Raw genomic sequence first — 15280 nt, 5'->3', positions numbered from 1 at the left:
AAAAGAGTCTATCATGTGGGGAGGTTGGGCACTTGGACTCGTGGTCCGCTTTGTATTTTATCCAAGGCTGGATTTCATCACCAAGGACGCAAGCGCCCCTAGTGACGTAACTGATGGGGGTCAATGAATCTTTCGCATACCGAAGGAAACTCCCAGTAAATATCTGGCGCCTGTCAGTACAGCATACGTATTGCCGCATTGCAGGAACGTATTCTTGGCTACACAATCAACCGTTCTTCCAAAACAAAAAACATAACTGCGGTGTTACGGAAAAGTAAATTAGATATTAAAAAAAGTTGACTTTTACTTTGAGAGCAAGACTTGGAAATTTTTGACGTGACGTCTAATAAATCGATGAACGCCGGCTGCACGCACGAAAAAGTGTCCCGTTACGCTCATTGTACGCTTGCGCCGCATCTATCTCTCTTCCACTCGATTGGAACAACCTTCGATTTGACTTTTTCGAGGCACATTAAACTTGAAACACTCCCATTCGTTTCCTACTTTTCCTGTCATCGTCCTATCCTTAACAGAATAACACAGATTGGAAGAAGTTAAATAGCAAACATTTATAAGTTATAGTTGAAATAATATTTTGTTACAGTAATAAACATATTTGAATTAATGAGCGCAAATAAAATTTAATTTATCAATTAATTGTAGATTTAATTTCACTCCTTCTTTGTATCCATACAAAATAGTGATAATTCAATAAAAATGATTCAATTTTATTCATAAAAATATGCAATTATTTCATCAATGTATTGTTACGACGTTGTCACGTTAAACTATTGTCCGTAAACCGACTTTACAGACAACCAATATTTTTTATATTTTAATATATTAATTTTATGTCTACAGACGCTAAAATTCTGCGGATTATTTTGGTCACCAGTAAAGACTACACACCTCTGTGTACCTTACCATCGTTTTGATAGTTTGCATAACAATTCTCTCGTCACTCCCAGCTACAACTGTGGGCCAATGAACTACCAACCAGCAGCATAAAGCGAATCACATCCACCCACTCAAAAGAACGGCAGATTATACTTAAGAAATCAGCCAATAGGAAAGCATGTGAGGGTACATTATAAAAAAAGGCTGTGAATTTTAGCCTAACACCATATTAACCCGCGAAATTTCCGGTCCCCTACCCACAGTCGGAGATGGGACTGGCGGAACAATATTGTGAATCTATCATCGAAGCAAAGCTAATGTATAGATGTTTGCAGTCTATCTGTTTACCAAATATTTGCCGAAATTTCTGAGTCTCTGAAGATGAACTAGGATATTGACGTATACTGTACGGTATATTTGTAAGAATTTATTATAAATATAACGTACAGTTACTTAATTTTGAAAAAAAAATTGATTTGCAATTCTAAATATTTACGAGGAATTAAAAAATCTCTGAAGCAATTCCCTTTTAATCTTTATTACATTTATAAATAAATCAGTTGATACGTATTTATTAATTACGAAATATTAAAAATGTTATCAGTTAAATAATCGCGTTAAACGTGGCATCACAATGGAAGTGTGAACCCTACTTGACCGTAGATAATCCACAATATTAGTTTCATAATATATACTGTATACATTAAATATATTTTTTTTTAAGTCTGTCGTTTGTTTTATGTTGGCTGTTTCTCTCTGCTGTATTTTTTTGTTAGTATGCCATATAATTTTAAGTGATAAATTCAAATTTAATTTTTATTTGACCTTAACGCTAAAACTATAAGCACGGAAATTTCGCGAATCCATTTGGTGTTAGGCTAAAATTCACAGCCCTTTTTTTTACTGTACCCTCGTATGCTTTCCCATTGGCTTATTTCTTAAGTAGAACCTGCCTTACTTTTGAGTGGGTAGATGTGATTCGAACTCTCTCTCTGCTGCTAGCTGGTATAAACTGGCCCACAGTGGGGAGTGGTTGAACATTTTGCGAACCTATCAAAATAGCAATTTTAAACGTTAAGACGTTTGCAGTCTAATGTATGACCCAAAATATGTTCGGGCATTTGTGACATTACGTCATTGCAGTTTTTCATTATTTGACGTTGTGTTCGTATATTTGTTGCGTTTTTCAGGTTTTGTTTACTACATGCATTTACTATAATTTTTGAAAACGTCTCGTCGTTTTATCCCACAATGTTTGTCTGTGCTGTTACTTTTTTTTTTCATGACTAAATTCCTTCTACGGAGTTCTTGTGCTGTCTGATATTTATGTTTGAATTTTTTCGTCGCTTTCGTCACTATTTTGTCCATTATACCTGTTTAGGCATGTCATTGGGTTTTTCTGTTTGACATAGTTGTTTTCGGCTTGATCTCTGTGATTATTTTATATTTTTCTTAATTTGCGTTTTGGAATTTTTCCATGACAAACAGTGCAAAACTGAAATGCTAGTATATGTCTAAGAAATTGTAATAAATCAAAATTCCCTGTTGCATGAATCATTTAAAGAACAAGGTATGAACGCGCCCTAGTGGGCTGGATGTGGCGCACGCGCGCTTTGCCCCTGATAGCATCGCCACCCGCCAGTCAGCCGTGCAGAGCAGGCGGCGGCCGCGGCCTAACGTCCAGGCGATGGATCGGCGGATAGATCGATCTATCGATCTCCGCTCGCGCCCCGAGTTCGTCCGGAGCAAGCGAGCGGCCCCTGCAAGGGAACCTTCTTGCCATCCTATCCCGCGACGCAGATCAACCAATCTTGTCAACAGAAATTCAACCTCCCGCGTATACAAATGTAAAATAAATGTTGAGAAAACTGATAAACGGAGATGGAGAAAGATAGTCATGTTTGGTTTAGACCTCGTCATCCAGTTTAAATCTTTTTTCCTATTTTTGAACATTAGTTATTTATCCTATAACATAACATTTTCACAGACAAAAAAAAACACGCGAATGTATCTAGGTGAGAAATAATTATAAATATTCAGACAGAAACGGTTGGTTATAAATGTTGTAACAAAATCTGCTGACGATTTGTATGTTACGGTTGTTATCGATCACGGAAAAACTATTTGGCTGATTTTGGCGATACTCAGAGGACGATGAGCATTGATATTTAGAAAGAAAGAAAAATGTCTGCGTGGCCGCAACGTGCGTTAGAAGCGAAACATTCGCACGTCAATAATTTCCTAAACGAAAAAAAAAAATATATATATATATGAAACGTTTAGTAATCCATTGGAACGATCAAACCAAACAATAAAGTACATATTGACTTAGAAAATACCATTTTCTTCTGAACGTGCAGTTGGGAGACAGTCTGAGTGTGTTTGTCGCCGTTTTCCCAGCAGACTGCGTCCACGGGGAGTGACGGTTAGCGGAACAAAGGACAATTAACTGGCAGAAGAGTTTAAAGAACATTTATTTTCTTTTAAGTTAGTCATGAGATAACAAAGCTGGCTCAACATGAAACATTTATTTAAAAAAAAATTGGTTGTCTGTAAAGTCGGTTTACGGACGATAGTTTAACGTTACGTCATAACAAAACATTGATGAAATGATTGCATACTTTTATGAATAAAATTGAATCATTTTTATTGAATTATCACTATTTAGTACTGATACAAAGAAGGAGTGAAATCTACAATTTAAGTGATAAATTTACTTTTATTTGCACTCATTAATTCAAATATGTTTATTACTTTAACGAAGAGATTATTTTAACTATAACTTTTATACATGTTTTCTATTTAACTTCTTCCAATCTGTGTTATTCTGTTAAGGATAGGACGATGATAGGAAAAGTAGGAAACAAATGGGAGTGTTTCAAGTTTAATGTACCTCGAAAAAGTCAAATCGATGGTTGTTCCAATCGAGTGGAAGAGAGATAGATGCGGCGCAAGCGTACAATGAGCGTAACGGGATACAGCGTAACGGGACAATGTGTGTAACGGGACACTTTTTGTGTGTGCAGCCGGCGTTCATCGATTTATTAGACGTGGTCACGTCAATAAAATCAAATTAACACTATTGCAATTTGATTCAATTTTAAAGAGAAAACTGTTTGTCGTTTCCAACGCGACGGAAAAAAAAATTCCTTTCGGCAGAGCCTACATGAGCAGGTAGATTTCGAAGCACTTTTTTTTAACGTTCTGAGAACTTCTAGAAACTTCTCGAACATTTTGAGAACATAATGTACATAACATCCTATATGTACCCCAATATTCCAAAATGTATGATTAACATTTTCTCATATTCCATGTAGCGAAAATATTTTGAATGTTTTCATTCAATGCATTGCATAACATAGAAAGAATTTCATACTATACCTACTAAGGATATTTTTTTTGACCATCAAACACTATAATTCATCCCTTGCGCTAGTAAACTGTAATATAAAATTTAGTTTTAGACGAGGGTTTAAAATAATGTTTAGATTGTTTACAATAACTTTGAACTAATTTGATAGTGATAGTGGGATGGAAGTTTTTTTTTTTTCAACTAGTTTTCAACTTCATTACATAATAGTTCGTCTCATCAAGAAACGTTTCAACCAATAGTTTTCGATAATTTTTAGGATTTTTGCAATAGATTACAACGAATTTGATAGTATACATAATTAAGGTGTTATTATATTATTTTGTCTTTCAACCCTTGTTGAATCATAATTTATTTTAAAAAGAATTAGATGATATTTAGAATCTTTAATATTTATAAACAAAAGTTTCAGTAGTGTACTTGGTACGAAAGATATTATTTTTTTTTATATCAACTAATTTTTTCAAACTTCACGCCATATCAAAAATTGTATCAGAAACGGTTTTAGATAATATTTAGTAGATATAAAATAAATTGTTAAAGATTTGATACTGTACCTAATAAAGAAGTTATGCAATTTGTTGTCCTTTAACTCTCATTTTTTCCACCTTTCTCAGCAATGGTTGGTTTTCTTAAAAATAGTTTTTGACAAAAGTTTTGGATAATATTTATAAGGTTTACAAACAATCCGAAAGGATTTGATATTGTTCGTAATAAGAGAGTTATGTTTTTTTTTACTTCAAATCCTGTTTTTCCTCCCTTGCAGTAGTTGTTAGTCGTATAAAAAAATATTACGCAAGTTTAGATAATATTCAGAAGTTTTACCATAAATAATAACGGATTTTATCAAGTACATTATGAGGACATTATTTTTTTTTAATGTCTAACAGCTTAGCTTTTAGGATACGGCATTTGTTAGGAGTAATTCCGTAAATCAAACGGAATTCTCATGGAACGGAAGTCTGTAACCACGGTGCTGCCATCTGTGGTGGATGGCGCGAACAAAAATTCACAAAGTTTAACAGTTTATTGAACTTTTTAACAATATGGATAGTATTTTAATAAATATTCCTTATCAAAAATCAGACACAATGCCGAGGGTAATTTTTTTTTTTTTTTGCTTTTATCAGCCGTTTCATTATATATGACAAAATTTCGGTCTGCTAATCAAATGATTCGATAGTCGAAGTAGTTGCTGCGGCAACGTATTTTTGCGGCGGGTGCTGAAACTTCGTGAATTTGCGTCCAGAAATGTAGTTGAAAACACAATTTGCGATTACATTTATCACGCTTGGCATTATTTTAAAATTTTCTACGTTAAATTTCGTGTTCTAGTTTCTTACTATAAGTGTATTTGCGACATGAGAACACGCGTATTTGCTCGTTACCTAGAATTAGATTTTATACATCACTGGCAAGTACTAAAAAACTCGTTCGCGTGTTTTTTTTAAATTTTGGATTTCAAAATCCAGTTTTTATTAATCCTCTTGCCGCAACGGTATATTTTATCAAATATTGTTACAGGAAATTTTTTTAGATAATATTCATAAGTTTTGCAAACAATTATAACGGTTTTGATAGTGTACTCACTAATGAAGTTATGCATTTGTTCTCCAACCCATGTTTTTCCATTCCTTGCAGTTATGATTGATCTTATAAACAATTTATTTTAACATACGTTTTAGTATTACTTTAATAAGATAAATTAACTTCAAAAAGATGTGATATATTTTCATACTAACGGAAGTTATGTTTTTCAAAAAACCTTCACCATTTTTATCCCTTTGATTGGACTAGGCCCATTATCGAACTCAGTAGAAGGAAATAGGGCTTCTGGTGCAATGTTATACTTAAGGGAATTTGACTTGGTGGCTTACTCAGTTGTGACTTACCAATCGTGAGGAATAGACCAAATCGGGCGTGTCCGAGTTCGTGGTTTATGATCAGGTCAGTGGCCATTTTAGATGACTCCACATCAGCCATCTTGGAATACACTTTTTTAAATCAGTAATTATTATGCTATAAATAAGGAAAATTTATAAAAATCCTTTTAACATTTCGCCAATTTAAATTATTGTTGATTCGATTGATTTCATTCCTTGGTTTGATCATTGCTCGATGCAAAAATTGTAATTTCAGGGAAAAAAATATTCATTAAAAAATTTGGTGAAAAAAATAATAACAAGGTATAAATTCCTCATCTACTAACCTCTAATTAATTCGATCGATTCTTGTACTTGGTTCGATCCGTCTTGATAAAAAAAAAGTAATTTTATGTAAAAAAACTTAATTAAAAAATCATGAAACATCCTAAAAAGGCTTTAATTCCTCATCCATCAGCCGCCAGTAATCTGTCAATGCATCTTGGCCGCCATCTTGAAAATCTGTAATTTTTAAGCTATAATTTCGGAAAAATCTAAAAATCCTCAGAAAATCAACAATTAATTTACTGCTTGATTCGATCGATGGTTTAGTCCTTGCTCAATCCAAAATATATATAATTTCAGGTAAAAAAATATTGATTGATTTTAATTTAACATTGACGTGACAGATTCGAGAAAAGTAATAAAAAAAATATATATTACATAATTTCTACAATTACAAAAAAGAAATTATAGCGTTTCTCAATTTCTAAATGCTTCTTAGAAGGCGAAGCGAGTCCTTCACATGACTTGACATGTGTTTTCAGGACATCTCCACCTGACAGTCGATGAACCAGGCACGTCCAATCAGTGGCCACACTCGTCCAGTTGATTGTCTAGGAACGTCAGTTAGGTTGGACAGACACGCCAGTCGGTTGGTCAGACGCACGTGCAGTAGGTGGTCAGACAAATCCAGTTGGTAGCCAGGCATGTGAATTCAGTAGCCGGGCACGGAATCGGCAGCCAGGTACATTCAGTTTGTGGCCGACATGTCCAGTTATTAGCTACTAGGCATGACCATTCAGCGATCAGGCACAACTAGTTGTTGGCTAGACACATCAAGATGGTGTCTAGGTACACCCAGTGGTCAGACACTTCTATGCAGTAGCCTGGAATGCATGTCCAGTAGGTGGCCATACCACCTCCAGTTGGTAGCCTGGCGCGTTCAGTAGGTGGTCAAACACCACACATGTCGAGTCAGTAGCCAAGAGATATTTTCTACGGTACTCAGCGAATATTTTACACACTTCATGTACAAAATAATGTGCATAGGCCAAGTGTCTAGAAACCAAGAGATAATTCTCGTCAATACTCGTCCACAATTTAAAAAGTTCATGATTAATTTCAGACCAAGCATTTCCGAACCAAGAGATCAATCATGCCTGACTACAGACCTGTCATTCAAAAAAAAGAAGCACGTTTAAATCGGAAGCATCATCAAAGAAAAAGAAGCACAACCAGCGAAAAGGAATAACAGTAAAAAAAGAGAAGCACAATTGGAAGCACTTTTAACAAAAAGGAAGCACAATTGGAAATACATTCAAAAAATGAAGCACATTTTGAAACACAACCATAAAAAAGGATGCACATTTGGAAGCACGTCCAAAAAAAGAATCATATTTTGGAGCACGTTCGACAAAACTACAGCTAATTTGGAAGCACATTCACGAAAAGGAAGAACATTCGTCTAAAAAAGGAAGCAAATTGGGAAGCACATTAAAATAAAGGAAGCACATTAAAAACGGAAACACATTTAACGAAAAGGACACACATTTGTTTTAAAATTCAAATTTGTAGGGTACGATCTCATCGCAGAGAAAAGGGCGTATATTTACACGAACCTTCAACTCAGTAGGATGCGATCGCGAATTTATGATAGTCCTCCAACTGTCTTTGATTCTACCTGTCTTTGGCTCCAGCTGTATTAGGCTTAAATGCTACAACGACATTTGACTACGAAAATACAGGAGTACAAGGCTGCAAGGCTACGAGGCTACATGGCAACAAAGGCTTATTGGCTCAAAGCTAAAAGTCTACGAAGCTACGAGTCTACATGGCTCTAACTGTCTTTGACTCCATTCAGTTACGAGAGTTAGTTTATCTCATGCAAAAGAACTTGTTGCCATTAGTCCCGATTCATACCAACTGATGTCATCATGTTTTGTGTTGAGGTAAATTTATTTATTTTGTATATGGGATGCGGGATGCTAACTCACGATCGCAAGAGGAGAGCTTTGCGAGACATCAAGGAGAAGGAAGTTCGTCTTGCATGTCAGTGTTTCTCAGCTGTCTCGAGGAATAGTAATAGACTGATTAATATTTTTTTGTCTAAATTCAACCTGATAAAAAGATTGGTAGTGATGATTTGGTAGCAGAAATACCCTAATTAAACGAAATTCCGAACAAATGTGCTTGCCTAAATACGAAAATAAAAATACATGCAGGGATATTTTTTATCAGGAATAACCAGAAACATTACGAGAATATCAACATAAGTCTCGCCAGAAACAACCAGGATCACAAGAAGAAATCCTACAAAATATTGACACGAATATTCATACTATTTCTTGGCAACTGGTTTCCAAATAATCTTTTTTTTATGTGCAAGCATAAGTACCCAGCCTCGGCTATTCATTGGTCCTAGAAACATTAGTTTATATAATGCATAAGGATGGCTGTGTCAAAACATTCAACACCTACATGGGTGTTAAAATTTCAGAAAGCATTCTAATGCTCAGCCTCAACTATAGGTGGTAGTAACTTGACATTGATTAGGACGTGTTTGCCGATACCTTGCGGTCAGCTGTCCCCCTCCACAACCACGGCGAGCCACGTGGCAGCTAGTTGAGAGGGGTGGGAGAGGGGAGGGAGAAAAGGAGGAAGCCTTTTCGACGGCGCTGCAAACAAATTGCTTTCGGGGCGTCGATAATCAGCCGTAACGCGGTTAGCGGCTGTCTCGGCGGGCGTGGAACCGAGTTGCCGCCAACCGCCTCGGCGTTCCGTTAAAGGCTCCTGCACACTCCATCAGTCCAGCTACCAGTGCACACTGCTCAGTCCGAACCGACAGTTTGGACTGAACTGAGGCCCTCTGCATTCTCCATCAGTCCAGCTACCAGTCCACACTGCTCAGTCCGAACCGACAGTTTGGACTGAACTGAGGCCCTCTGCATTCTCCATCAGTCCAGCTACCAGTGCACACTGCTCAGTCCGAACCGACAGTTTGGACTGAACTGAGGCCCTCTGCACACTCCAGTCCAGCTACCAGTCCACACTGCTCAGTCCGAACCGACAGTTTGGACTGAACTGAGGCCCTCTGCATTCTCCATCAGTCCAGCTACCAGTCCACACTGCTCAGTCCGAACCGACAGTTTGGACTGAACTGAGGCCTTCTGCACTCTCCATCAGTCCAGCTACCAGTCCACACTGCTCAGTCCGAACCGACAGTTTGGACTGAACTGAGGCCCTCTGCACACACCATCAGTCCAGCTACCAGTCCACACTGCTCAGTCCGAACCGACAGTTTGGACTGAACTGAGGCCCTCTGCACACACCATCAGTCCAGCTACCAGTGCACACTGCTCAGTCCGAACCGACAGTTTGGACTGAACTGAGGCCCTCTGCACACACCATCAGTCCAGCTACCAGTCCACACTGCTCAGTCCGAACCGACAGTTTGGACTGAACTGAGGCCCTCTGCACACACCATCAGTCCAGCTACCAGTGCACACTGCTCAGTCCGAACCGACAGTTTGGACTGAACTGAGGCCCTCTGCACATTTCATCAGTCCAGCTACCAGTACACACTGCTCAGTCCGAACCGACAGTTTGGACTGAACGGAGGCCCTGTGCACACTCCATCAGTCCAGCTACCAGTCCACACTGCTCAGTCCGAACCGACAGTTTGGACTGAACTGAGGCCCTCTGCATTCTCCATCAGTCCAGCTACCAGTCCACACTGCTCAGTCCGAACCGACAGTTTGGACTGAACTGAGGCCCTCTGCACTCTCCATCAGTCCAGATACCAGTCCACACTGCTCAGTCCGAACTGACAGTTTGGACTGAACTGAGGCCCTCTGCACTCTCCATCAGTCCAGCTACCAGTCCACACTGCTCAGTCCGAACCGACAGTTTGCACTGAACTGAGGCCCTCTGCACACTCCATCAGTCCAGCTACCAGTCCACTCTGCTCAGTCCGAACCGACAGTTTGGACTGAACTGAGGCCCTGTGCACACTCCATCAGTCCAGCTACCAGTCCACACTGCTCAGTCCGAACCGACAGTTTGGACTGAACTGAGGCCCTCTGCACTCTCCATCAGTCCAGCTACCAGTGCACACTGCTCAGTCCGAACCGACAGTTTGGACTGAACTGAGGCCTTCTGCACTCTCCATCAGTCCAGCTACCAGTCCACACTGCTCAGTCCGAACCGACAGTTTGGACTGAACTGAGGCCCTCTGCACACACCATCAGTCCAGCTACCAGTCCACACTGCTCAGTCCGAACCGACAGTTTGGACTGAACTGAGGCCTTCTGCACTCTCCATCAGTCCAGCTACCAGTCCACACTGCTCAGTCCGAACTGACAGTTTGGACTGAACTGAGGCCCTCTGCACTCTCCATCAGTCCAGATACCAGTACACACTGCTCAGTCCGAACCGACAGTTTGGACTGAACTGAGGCCCTCTGCACTCTCCATCAGTCCAGATACCAGTCCACACTGCTCAGTCCGAACTGACAGTTTGGACTGAACTGAGGCCCTCTGCACTCTCCATCAGTCCAGCTACCAGTCCACACTGCTCAGTCCGAACCGACAGTTTGCACTGAACTGAGGCCCTCTGCACACTCCATCAGTCCAGCTACCAGTCCACTCTGCTCAGTCCGAACCGACAGTTTGGACTCAACTGAGGCCCTCTGCACTCTCCATCAGTCCAGCTACCAGTCCACACTGCTCAGTCCGAACCGACAGTTTGGACTGAACTGAGGCCCTCTGCACTCTCCATCAGTCCAGCTACCAGTCCACACTGCTCAGTCCGAACCGACAGTTTGGACTGAACTGAGGCCCTCTGTACTCTCCATCAGTCCAGCTACCAGTCCACACTGCTCAGTCCGAACTGACAGTTTGGACTGATCTGAGGCCCTCTGCACTCTCCATCAGTCCAGCTACCAGTGCACACTGCTCAGTCCGAACCGACAGTTTGGACTGAACTGAGGCCCTCTGCACTCTCCATCAGTCCAGCTACCAGTCCACACTGCTCAGTCCGAACCGACAGTTTGGACTGAACTGAGGCCCTCTGTACTCTCCATCAGTCCAGCTACCAGTCCACACTGCTCAGTCCGAACTGACAGTTTGGACTGATCTGAGGCCCTCTGCACTCTCCATCAGTCCAGCTACCAGTGCACACTGCTCAGTCCGAACCGACAGTTTGGACTGAACTGAGGCCCTCTGCACTCTCCATCAGTCCAGCTACCAGTCCACACTGCTCAGTCCGAACTGACAGTTTGGACTGAACTGAGGCCCTCTGCACTCTCCATCAGTCCAGCTACCAGTCCACACTGCTCAGTCCGAACTGACAGTTTGAACTGAACTGAGACCCTCTGCACACTCCATCAGTCCAGCTACCAGTCCACACTGCTCAGTCCGAACTGACAGTTTGAACTGAACTGAGACCCTCTGCACACTCCATCAGTCCAGCTACCAGTCCACACTGCTCAGTCCGAACTGACAGTTTGGACTGATCTGAGGCCCTCTGCACTCTCCATCAGTCCAGCTACCAGTGCACACTGCTCAGTCCGAACCGACAGTTTGGACTGAACTGAGGCCCTCTGCACTCTCCATCAGTCCAGCTACCAGTCCACACTGCTCAGTCCGAACCGACAGTTTGGACTGAACTGAGGCCCTCTGTACTCTCCATCAGTCCAGCTACCAGTCCACACTGCTCAGTCCGAACTGACAGTTTGGACTGATCTGAGGCCCTCTGCACTCTCCATCAGTCCAGCTACCAGTGCACACTGCTCAGTCCGAACCGACAGTTTGGACTGAACTGAGGCCCTCTGCACTCTCCATCAGTCCAGCTACCAGTCCACACTGCTCAGTCCGAACCGACAGTTTGGACTGAACTGAGGCCCTCTGTACTCTCCATCAGTCCAGCTACCAGTCCACACTGCTCAGTCCGAACCGACAGTTTGGACTGAACTGAGGCCCTCTGTACTCTCCATCAGTCCAGCTACCAGTCCACACTGCTCAGTCCGAACCGACAGTTTGGACTGAACTGAGGCCCTCTGTACTCTCCATCAGTCCAGCTACCAGTCCACACTGCTCAGTCCGAACCGACAGTTTGGACTCAACTGAGGCCCTCTGCACTCTCCATCAGTCCAGCTACCAGTGCACACTGCTCAGTCTATCGCTGAGCGACCTTGGGAATTCCGCGGGCCGTGAATAAACACTACCTTCCTGGACTTTACGGGCCTCGGGTCGGCCCAGGATGACGTGACTCGTCACTGCCGCTCTCGTCGGTTCTGGAAAGACGACCCACTGATATAAACGGGGCGACAGCGGTACCGCAACGAGTTCCAAGCGAGTTCGGGTGAGTTCCGAGAGTTCGTACAGTTCGGCGAGTGAAGGGAAGTACGAGTCCAGCTAAGAGGGTGAGAGACCCCTATAGAGTGGCGCGACGCATAGCTACGGGATCGAGATAGTGCGACCATTGAATATATATAATGTATAGAAGTCGCGAGCCCAGGTTAAATTTTCTGTCCGGTTTCTTAGAAGAATTGTTGTAGTTCCAAGCTCCGCCGCTGCGATCGCTTTCATCGCTGGGTATCGGCCGTATACGCCCCTGGCGGTATTTGGCAGAACTAGGTTAACCAGCCCAGTCGTGGCATCATTCTTCACCCCCCCCCCCCCCCCCCTCGAAAATCCCAGACCAGCGATTCAAATTACCCGGCAGGTCTTATCAGCATCGTTAGGCGACCTTGAAGAGGAGCTTCCCTTACCGTCGTTTGAGAATGATGAAATCCCAAAAGAAGCTAGCCACGGAAATCACTGAATGATGGGATTCTGTACCCGAGTGAAGTGATAATTAGCTATTAAAACTTTGTATTGGGCCAATAGTCAGTGTTACGTTCAAAATATGGTTTTATTTTAAAAGTAAAATACTTATTTAAACTATATTTCGCGTTTGTACAAATTTACTTTTAGATATTGGCAAGGAAAATCAACATACCTTAAAACAACCTTCTCTTATTCAAAGTTATCTATTAAGTAGTAAAAGGGGTAGATATTATTTTTAAAAATAAAAAAAAATGTAACCCACTAAATCAGTATTGGCAAGATATATATAAATTCAATATTAAAATACGCACATTATTTTTTTTTGTGATTAACTTTTTTCGGTAATAAAAATTCAGGATGATTTTGGTTTAATTGGTTTACGTATATTGCTATATTTTCTAAATCACATAGAAAAGGGAAAACAGTGCATCAGTGAAAATTCAAAAATTTAGTTTAAGTAATACTAGCCATAAAGTTCAATATGCGAGATAAGAAATTTGGTAACTGCTCTACATTTCAAATAAAAATGCATTGGTTTCATGAATACTGAAATGTATGCGTAATAAGGCATATTATGTTATTATACTAAGCATGACTATAACTAAAAAAATTACAGTAATTTAAAACGATGGCAGTCTTAACATACAATAAGTGCGCGAGTCTTAGTTTATTTTTTAATTGGCTTCTTTGTCAGATGGAAAAGAGTTAAGATTTCATCAAGGAAAAATATATTCTCAAAGTCACTAAACCGGGAGATAGAAAATAAGGTAGGTACTTAATTTTAAATAAAAGTTAAAATAGACTTACGCTAAACCAATTAAAAATAAGTCGTAAAAATATTTTTATTTATTAAATATGTTCTATACTTGACAGTTCTTTGTGTATAATTCTTCAAAAATCTTTGAAATTTAATACATATTTTCTTAAAATGGTAGAATATCAGCAATACCTGGAAATTACGTGAGCAAAGCCACGGGTTATTAGATACACTTTTATTATAAAATAAAAACAATTATGCATTTGTAGTTCACGAATGTGATATTTTGTTTATTGCTTCACAACATTCATTTGCCAGTCTCAAATTTCATCGTACCACTTGTCAGAAATGTCACCAAAAATGAAAGATAGTTTTTTTTTACGAATTTCAATTACGTGGAAACCTTTCGCAAGACTTTTTTCTTCGCAGTAGTCACTGGGACACCATTAATTTAAATCCACTAAGATAATAAAATTGTATGTATAATGATTTGTTTTTGTATATTTATATAACTTTCCAACCAATTTTTAATGATTTTCATGTGAATAAAAACTTGTAAAGCAATTTAATTAACTGTGTCATAATACTTCTGATTAGATGGAAATACAAACTTTTCATCAGTAATATACGATGATAAAAATATTTATTATTGCAAAATAATATTCACTGTTCAAATGCAAATTTAAATAGATTATTCGTACATGTTTCCTGCTAATTAATGGTTTAAAATAATATTTTTTTAGTATAAAATCATTTTTCTCTTTTGTTAAAATGGGTTGCTAAAATGAGGAATTATATGTCACTTACTAAGTCCGTGCACAGATTTACACAAAACAGCAATGTAAATAATCTTTTTTGGTAGTTTCTAATTTTGTGCCCTGGATAACATGAATTTGGTTTAATTCATACCAAAGTGAATTTTTTGAACAACTTAAATTGATGTCATAAATAAATATTTATTTTATATTAAAAATCCACAGTTTTTAAAATATAATATTTATCACGCCAGATGGAATAATAAACAAAAAATAGCTCTTATATGTTGTCTGTGTTTAAAGAATTGTATTATATTTCATGGAAATAATATTAACCTTTCGGTTATTAAAAGACAATATATTTGTATTCAAAATACTTGCGCATCGTTTTTACGAGCATAAAGGCCGGGATACATTCGCAATAGCACGCAAACAGCACACAGATAGCACACACGCACAGAGATAGCACAGAGCTTGATGCTACATTCACGCACAACACAACACAAAATAATACCGGAAGCATTCAAAAA

At 39.6% G+C, this 15280-nt stretch overlaps 1 protein-coding gene across 1 annotated transcript in view; it reads left to right on the top strand.

Moving 5' to 3' along the window:
• The window catches only part of LOC134538610 (F-box/LRR-repeat protein 16), a 182561-nt gene that overhangs the window by 99455 nt on the left and 67826 nt on the right, over positions 1-15280 (top strand). The window lies entirely within an intron of this gene.

Source organism: Bacillus rossius, chromosome 13, assembly GCF_032445375.1.
Source record: "Bacillus rossius redtenbacheri isolate Brsri chromosome 13, Brsri_v3, whole genome shotgun sequence".
Classification (NCBI taxonomy): domain Eukaryota; kingdom Metazoa; phylum Arthropoda; class Insecta; order Phasmatodea; family Bacillidae; genus Bacillus; species Bacillus rossius.
Note: the sequence above shows the minus strand (reverse complement) of the source record. Positions and strands in the feature narration are given on the sequence as shown.